Source organism: Erpetoichthys calabaricus, chromosome 12 (assembly GCF_900747795.2).
Source record: "Erpetoichthys calabaricus chromosome 12, fErpCal1.3, whole genome shotgun sequence".
Lineage (NCBI taxonomy): Eukaryota > Metazoa > Chordata > Cladistia > Polypteriformes > Polypteridae > Erpetoichthys > Erpetoichthys calabaricus.
In genome coordinates this window covers 104,640,679-104,650,168 of record NC_041405.2, presented here as the reverse complement: position 1 = coordinate 104,650,168, position 9,490 = coordinate 104,640,679, and positions in this window count along the sequence as shown.

The window sequence follows — 9,490 nt, the reverse complement described above, 5'->3', positions numbered from 1 at the left end:
TAGAAGACTGGCATCCTTCAACATCTGCAATAAGATGCTGCAGATGTTCTATCAGACGGTTGTGGCGAATACCCTCTTCTACACAGTGGTGTGCTGGGGAGGCAGCATTAAGAAGGACGCCTCACGCCTGGACAAACTGGTGAGGAAGGCAGGCTCTACTGTTGGCATGGAGCTGGACAGTTTGACATCCGTGGCAGAGCGATGGGCGCTCAGCAGGCTCCTATCAATTATGGAGAATCCACTGCATCCACTAAACAGTGTCATCTCAGACTGCTGCCACTGTCCTGCTCCACTGACAGCCTGAGGAGATCGTTCCTCCCCCAAACTATGCGACTCTTCATTTCACCTGGGGGGTAAACGTTAACATTATTCAGTTATTGTCTGTTTTTACCTACATTTTTATTACTCTTTAATATTGTTTTTTTGTATCAGTATGCTGCTGCTGGAGTATGTGAATTTCCCCTTGGGATTAATAAAGTATCTATCTACTGTATACATGTGTACTCTTTGTACAATGTATTTGTAATTTCATCCCCCAAGTCACATTTATAAACTTTCAAAACCTTTATTAAATCTAATGATCCTGTTACACAAATGCTCACCAAAGAAAGATGTGCTGCTGTGCTTTATTGTGAAAAAATATGCTTGACATTCAGAAAGTAATTATTTTCTCCCTCATTTACTAGATTCCTCTTTGGAATAGCAGCCTGACTCGTGATTCACCAAAAATTAGATTTCCACTGTTTGCAATGAACCTTAATTTTTCTGGGTTATCTTGACTTTCTGCATTGAGATGTTTTGCAATGTAAATTAAATAAAATCTGATAACACTGGAGGACTGGATTTGTCACAGATGATATGTAAACTCTGTCCAAGCTAATTTGCTTGTCTTCTTGAGTTGGTTGTTTTGTTTTTACAATGATGGAATTGTGCTTTCTGTCTGCTAGACTTTCTCCTCTTGTTCGTTGCAGTTTTCTGATTTGTGTGGGTGAGGATTTGTGTGATTTCCTGTTACCTTTGCAGTCTTGTGTTTGTTTCTAGCCCTGGGTAGATAACTTGCAGGATGTCTTTTGTTTTTCCCTCTTCAGTGCAGCGTTATCAAAGGTTGCTCTTTACTTGATTTGGGAAATTCCCACTTCAGAGATGGAAAGCAAAAAACAATTCTAAAGGTGACCTAAGAGATATTTGCTGTCACTTGATTCTAAAGGTGTCCCTAAAGATGTTTGCTGTCCCTCAATGCTTGTCGCTCAGTACCTGCTAATGATTGCACTTATCTGCTTGTGAGCCAGAGGAGCACTGGATAGAAAAACATTCGCATTTCTGGATTACTCCCCTTACAATAAAAGACTGCTCTGTGTGTCTTGCTTTATTTGAGACAATCAAATTCAATTCAGTTTAGTTTATTTTTTATAGCACTTTTCAGAGAGTACAGACTCAGAGCACTGTAACAAGTTCACAGATCAGAAATACAAATTACTAATTACATGATGATTACACATAAAGACACAGACAGGACAGGAAAACAAAGTAGTATGAAATTGAATTTAATAAATGGAAACCAACAGTATCTGCCTATTAATTAATTGTTCAACTATGGCTACTTGATAACAGAGGAGAGCAAAACAAAAGCTGCAATCGGCAGCTTCCCTGGAGAACCTCTGGGGCTCATGGTCAGATATAACAGACAAGGTAAGCCACAGTAAAAAAAATTCTGGAGACCTCGCCAACTGGCTGCCCACTGCTTCCTGGGTGTTCTGCAGTGGAGTTCATGCTGCGCCGGCAAATCTGATGATCACATCTTTACACCCATTTATTCCAAGATGTCTTTCTTTGGGCTGGAAACCCTTGGCCAGGGGGCTGCCACAGCTGGACACAGAGAGGATTAATAAGGGTCACTAATGATTGTATGTATTACCAGGCCTGGTCTTAGGTATTATGGGGCCCTAGGCGAAAGGGGGGTCCAGAGCCCCCCTGGAAGCTCTGTGAAATGCGTGAAAATTAGACCAAGGAGTCGATCCGGGGCCCCCTGGACGCCGGGGCCCTAGGCGGTCGCCTACTTCGCCTATGCCTAAGGTCGGGCCTGATTGGGACAAATAATGCTGTAGTATATTTAAGTATATATGACAATTGCTCACTCGGACAATTTGTTTTCGGGGCCCCCAAGAAGGCGGGGGCCCTATGCTATAGCTTGTGTAGCTTATACGTAAATCCTGCACTGTGTATTACTTACATTTTTGTACAAATGACTAAAAAACCAGATGAAATATACTGTACACAGTATAATGAAAAACACAAATGAGCATAAAGAGTTGAGGCACCTGCAGGCACATCCTGTGCAATTGAAAATAAATGTGAAGTATAAACCCCTTTAAAATGGGGGGAAAAAACGTCTTCACAGATGCAAGTCTCGCAGAGACTGCTCCACGACGGTGACACTTCTGGTTAGGTACAGGCCAAGCAGGAAGCGGCAGGTCCAGGGGGATGGAAACTGGAAATAGCGCCAATCATCCAGTCTGTAGAGAGAAGAGGCGTTAGTAGAGAGCACTGTGTTGTGGATTGGCGACAAATTACCAGCACCAGAGCCTTTAAGCTGTCCCCAAGGCACATGTGTGTGACAAAAGATAATCAGTAGCTCTAATCGGGGTATGCCATGGACCGTGGAAAGCATCTCCAGTGGGGTGTGTGGTTGAGGCGTGGTGAGGACTTTGCCGCAGGGCTCCATATTATAGCACTAATATTCTATAAGGTTATAAAGGTAATTGAATGCCGATTAATTCAAAGTTTGTTTTTTTAAATGCCTGTAAATCATGATGCTATATTGGTATCAAAGCCTAAAATTACAACAACCCCATCCTAAAATGGACTTAAACTACTAACATCTACCAACAAGAAACGGTAGGAATGACTTAATTATTTTTATTCTCTCAAAAATGCAGTCCTCTGGTTTTCTCTTTCCATCTTCTGAACAAAAGCGACTCAACATGTGCTATAGGAAAAAAAAATGTGCTTCATTCTGTGTCATCGTGGCATAATTTGTGGGGTGTTTTTTATTCCATTCTGGTCATTTTCTCATTGTGCATGCACACAACACGCTGTAAAAACTCCTAACACTGAGTGTTGTACTGTATGTTATTCCAAACTTAGCTAATGATATCCACATAGACAATAATGTTGGTTTATTTTTTTTGCTTTAATAAAAAATGTCGTGTCATCCCTTGATTTCTGAGTCATTGTCACGTGTACTCAGTAGAATAAAATGTGTATACTTGATCAAGATGCCCTGCACTGCTACTGTCCTTGTCTGGCAGCCAAAATCTGTTACTGTTCATCACAAAATAAGAGGAAGTGGTGAGCGAAACAGCCAAGTGTCCCTTTACATACAACTTCGTCCAACTGACACCAGAATGAATTTTGCATGCTAATTTGCAATCATGAAACTCACTAAAATTTTTTATTAGAAATTTTTAAAGTTCGTTGGGAGGTGGGAAGAAAGGAACAATGTTCCTTTTAAGGTTTCTCAACAGTGTTCATCTCTTTTGGCCCTGAAGATTTCTCACATAATAATTTTCCAGATTAAGATAAATTAGGGAACAGTGACTTTTGGAAATGCATCGTGGCTAAACCAAAATCCACGATGAGACAAAAAGCCGTCCTCTTTGACCAAAGGTATAATCCAGTGAGGCAATGAAATTGTTGGTAATGTGGTTGAGAGAGAAAGAAAAAACAAAATGGTGGTCTTAGGTCTAGAGCTCATCCAGCATTTAAACTTTGTGTGTGCTGATGAAAGCTTCCTCCCATCAGCCCCAGTGCACTTCTCCTACCTGATGATGATTCTCCTGCCATGTTGGCACTGCTACCTGGTTGCAAATGAGATGAAAGTATAGAAAGGAAAAAGATTTTTATATCTACAAAGTGCCTTTCTTCCTGATGCAAACTGGCTTACTTTCCCAATTCTTTTTGCAGAGTTTCACTGCAAATAAAATTTCACTAGAGTTCCTAGCTTATTGCTAATAATGCGCTAAAAGGAACTTAGGCCTGGACCCGGGCGGCCCCCCTGGTTTGCACTTCATGGAGTTATACTGTACAAAAAAAGACAATATCAGTGAGTGTCAGCGATGCTTTTTCATAAGGAAAAGCTTTCCATCATCACCAACTCTTCTGGGAGAATAAGTTATAAATGTGAAAGGGGATCTGCATGTATGACTCTTGTGCTGGTTATGTTTCAGCTAGGGTCTTTTTGTTCATTTTTCTTTCTTTTAGCAATGTTACTACAGTTGCTTTTATTATTTATTTGAGTTATTCTGTTTTTTTTTTATTTTGTAATTTCCATGTATCCATGCCAGTGTTGCCATGTTCCATGTATGTGGTGGGTGGGGCCACCTGTCCATCTCAATCTAGGGACTGCCCTCAACCCTATAAAGGCTGAGAAAACAAGCAGTCCCTTGCGGTTCATTGAATGCTCTTAGTGATGTTGCTGAATTCTCTTGTGATTATTTTATTTTGTTCATATTTTTGGATTTTTTTGATAATTTTGACTTGTGATCTGTGTTTTGGAACTTGCTTGCTTTATATGGCGTTGTCTTCTACACCTTTGTGCTCTTCAGAGCTTGCTTGTTTCATACCATTTTTGAAAAGAAAGATTCTTTGTTTGTCCCCTTTCTTCTTCAAGCTGATGGTTCATAGATCCTTCCACTTGTGGTTCTGTTTCCTACAGTTCATGGCGTTTGGTGCTTAGGAACTCTATAGTTCATACTAGAGCTCAGTACTTGGATAACTCTAACCACTGAGGTTTCTGAACATAAAACATGACAAAGTAAGGACAGCTTAAAGCTGAAATGCTGATAAAAGCGGGTGATTTTGAATTTACATGCCAGACACGTACATTTAGGTGTCCACTGCCATTATTTATACATAGCAGTGATCAAAGGTATGGAGTTGGACCGGGAAACCAATAAAGAATGAGGCACTGGCACCATTTCAAGTTTGTTTGTCAAATGTAATAAGTCACCAGCTGTAGAATATCTCTATTTTATGTAAATCACTATGCTTCTAAACATTTTTTGATTAAAAAAAGTATTTTAAGGGGGACAAAACTACAGTTTTTAAAGTGAAAACACATAGGTCAGTAATAATAACTTTCCATCACTTCATGTTTCAGGGCTCACAGCAGAACGACTTGTTCTCAGGACGTAATTGGCACGAGAAAATGTTGACCACTGCGGTGGGTTGGCACCCTGCCCGGGTTTTGGTTCCTGCCTTGTGCCCTGTGTTGGCTGGGATTGGCTCCAGCAGACCCCCGTGACCCTGTGTTCTGATTCAGTGGGTTGGAAAATGGATGGATGGAAATATTGACCATAACTATCTGTTCATACCTACACCATATACCATTGCTGTAAGAGTTAATAATTAGTGTGAACCACTTACTGCACAGAATGCTAAATAAATCCATTAAAAGTTGGGTCCTGCCTTGTATCTAATTTTGTGCACCCAACAGGTTTAGAAAATGAACAGATGAATGGACACTAGACTGCTGCATTTAAAATATGCCTAAAAACAGACAACTGTTTCAACTTTCTTTAAGAATTGTTACAAGATATCACATCATTATTAGGGGCTATTTTTCATTTTCTTTGCTTATTTTTCTATCTTTAACTATGGTTCATTAACACTGAATTGTAAGGTGTTATTTTTAATCCAATACAGCATATAATAAGCATGAGAGGGAGAATAGGGAAAAAAATTGCAAACAAATTATTGGAGTGTGACAAATTCATTTTGTATTATTTAAAACTAATGAAAGCAATTTCTGCTTACATGATGCTCTGTAATCAGTTTTATTTGGGCCTGTGAAGCTCCAATCTGCTACTATTTGTCTCAGACATTATGATAATGTTGGCATAATGAATGTACTAGAAGGAGGATTAGAATATTCTGATAATGCTACAAATGGAGAATGCCCAGGTTTGCTGAGCTGCAATCACTAGTCGTCTACTATAAGAAAGAAGATATTCTGGATTTCAATATTTTCTTTACTTTTAATGCAGTGAAGACTTTGACACAGCATGTCCGGATAGCCTGATCGTGAATTGGAGCCTTTGCACTTTCACAATGTGCTGCTCCTGATTTGCCTTGGCAGTCAGAAGAAGCTCCATTAAATACACTTGTTAGCCAAATTGTAAAACATGAAAGTTTTTTCTCTGTTCTTAGAATGCACACAGAAAACATCCTTTGATCATCTCAATCACGGGTGTCCAACTCCAGTCCTAGTGGGCCGCAGTGGCTGCTGGTTTTCATTCTAACTGTCTTCTTAATTAGAGAGCTGTTTTTTCTGCTGATTAACTTCTTTTGCTTTAGTTTTAATTGATGTGAATCTTTAGTTGTTTCTTTTCCTTAATGAGCAGCCAAACAATTCTGAGACACAAAAGAAACCCCCATGTGAAAATAAAGAAAGGTGAAGGTCTCGGTCATGTTGGTCTGCTCAGGTCACCAAAACATCTTGATGGTGGTCTTAGAAACAACAGAATGAGAGCAACAACAAGTCCTGATATTCAATGACGGCTTTAATTAACAGCAAGAACTGGCTTCTCATTAAGAAACTGATTGGAGTTTGACGTTTCTATTTAGCTGGTCATCTGTTGGCTCGTTTCACATCTCATTCCTGTTTGGCTGCCATTTAATGAAGAAACAAATCAATTCAAAGGACTGAATCCTTAAGAACAAGGCTATTACAATGAAGGGAAAAGGAGTTAGTTAGCAGTGAAAACTGCTGACTGATTAGGAAAAGGGTTAGAATGAAAACCTGCAGCCACTGCAGCCCTCCAGGACCAGAGTTGGACTGCCTTGATCTAGATCATTATGTCCACTGAAGCCCTTTTAGTTCAGTTTTTTTGTATAATTTATTAGGAAAAACAATTCCATCCCTGTTAGTGTGTTCCTTATTCTCTCAACTATTCAACTTCGTTTTGTTGTTATGTCCAGTTAGTGTAAAGAAAAGAACACTTGGCTTTCAGCATTTTAGCTAAAGTGTGCAGTCAAGAAAACGCATTTATAAGATGAGGATTTTCATTTTGGATTAGATACTCTCAAAGTAAAGACCAACCATAATTTAAATTAAAATGCATGTTATTTGCTTGTGCAATGAAATTGAAGTTAAGTAAAGTATACAGAAGCTCCAAATGCTACATCTCTTGGTTCTTCTATACTAATTTGTCTTCTTTCTTGCCTAGCCTTTAGTTTCCATGCCAGCCTTTGTAACCAACCCCTTTCACGCATGCAGACTATCCTAGAAATGTAGTGGTTAGAAAACAAAATGGGTCAACGTCATTCAAGGGAATTCACTATTGTTAGAAACACAATTCAGTAATTTCGTATGTGTAGGCCTACAATAATTACTGGGTATGTCCTGCATTGATTTATGTCTAAACCATTACCGGAACAACCACACAAAATGCCAAAATATGTATACATAAGACACATTCTTGTCAGTGTAGGAGGCTAGCTGAGGTCATAAACCGCCTCAAAACCGGGGGCTTTTTCTAGTTTTAGCTATTTAAACAATCTCTGGCAATTCAGAAATAAGAGAATTACTGTCCATTGGAGCCAAGGAGGGTGCAGTGATGACTCTCACGAGAACACTAATGATGAGGCGCTATACAGCCAACTTATAAGGTCCTTAGTGAGATTAGGTACAGTAAAAATGAGGCACTGTACAGGCAAATTACAAAGGTCGTAAATGGAAATTTGTGAATGGTATTGAAAGCAGGTTCAGAGCCAGTACTGGGCCTGGATAGGCCTATGACATTAGGGTGGTCCAAACAAAATAAAAGTAACAGAATTAAGTACTCCATAAGACTAGTTTTATTCCGTATCATATTTATAAAAAACACACAAGTTTAATGAAAATAATATTTAGCGGTCACTCCATTTGGCAGTTTTTATGTCACCTGAACTGAACTGCTGACAACTGCTCCACACTTGATGATGAAGCTGGAAAGTTCTTGCAATGGCTTGTGACCAGTCAAAGAATAAACCGTGTTTGTTCCTCGCCCTTTTTCAGCATGTCCTTGTACTTTTCAATGAGACTTATTCTTTTTTTGTACTGTCGTTCACTAAATTTATTAAAAATTTATTAAAAATAAAAAAACTGAGAAATCACATGTACATAAGTATTCACAGCCTTTGCTCAATACTTTGTCGATGCACCTTTGGCAGCAATTACAGCCTCAAGTCTTGTTGAATATGATGCCACAAGCTTGGCACACCTATCCTTGGCCAGTTTCGCCCATTCCTATTTGCAGCACCTCTCAAGCTCCATCAGGTTGGATGGGAAGCGTCGGTGCACAGCCATTTTAAGATCTCTCCAGAGATGTTCAATCGGATTCAAGTCTGGGCTCTGGCTGGGCCACTCAAGGACATTCACAGAGTTGTCCTGAAGCCACTCCTTTGATATCTTGGCTGTGTGCTTAGGGTCGTTGTCCTACTGAAAGATGAACCGTCGCCCCAGTCTGAGGTGAAGAGCACTCTGGAGAAGGTTTTCATCCAGGATGTCTCTGTACATTGCTGCAGTCATCTTTCCTTTTATCCTGACTAGTCTGCCAGTCTCTGCCGCTGAAAAACATCCCCACAGCATGATGCTGCCACCACCATGCTTCACTGTAGGGATGGTATTGGCCTGGTTGTGAGCAGTGCCTGGTTTCCTCCAAACGTGACGCCTGGCATTCACACCAAAGAGTTCAATCTTTGTCTCATCAGACCATTTTCTTTCTCATGGTCTGAGAGTCCTTCGGGTGCCTTTTGGCAAACTCCAGGCAGGCTGCAATGTGCCTTTTACTAAGGAGTGGCTTCCGTCTGGCCACTCTACCATACAGGCCTGATTGGTGGATTGCTGCAGAGATGGTTTTCCTTCTGGAAGGTTCTCCTCTCTCCACAGAGGACCTCTGGAGCTCTGACAGAGTGACCATGGGGTGCTTGATCACCTCCCTGACTAAGGCCCTTCTCCCCTGATCGCTCAGTTTAGATGGCTGGCCAGCTCTAGGAAGAGTCCTGGTGGTTTCGAACTTCTTCCACTTACGGATGATGGAGGCCACTGTGCTCATTGGGACCTTCAAAGCAGCAGAAATTTTTCTGTAACCTTCCCCAGATATGTGCCTCGAGACAATCCTGTCTCGGAGGTCTACAGACAATTCCTTTGACTTCATGCTTGGTTTGTGCTCTGACATAAACTGTCAACTGTGGGACCTTATATAGACAGGTGTGTGCCTTTCCAAATCATGTCCAATCAACTGAATTTACCACAGGTGGACTCCAATGAAGCTGCAGAAACATCTCAAGGATGATCAGGGGAAACAGGATGCACCTGAGCTCAATTTTGAGGTTCATGGCAAAGGCTGTGAATACTTATGTACATGTGCTTTGTCAATTTTTTTATTTTTAATAAATTTGCAAAAATCTCAAGTAAACTTTTTTCACGTTGTCTTTATGGGGTGTTGTG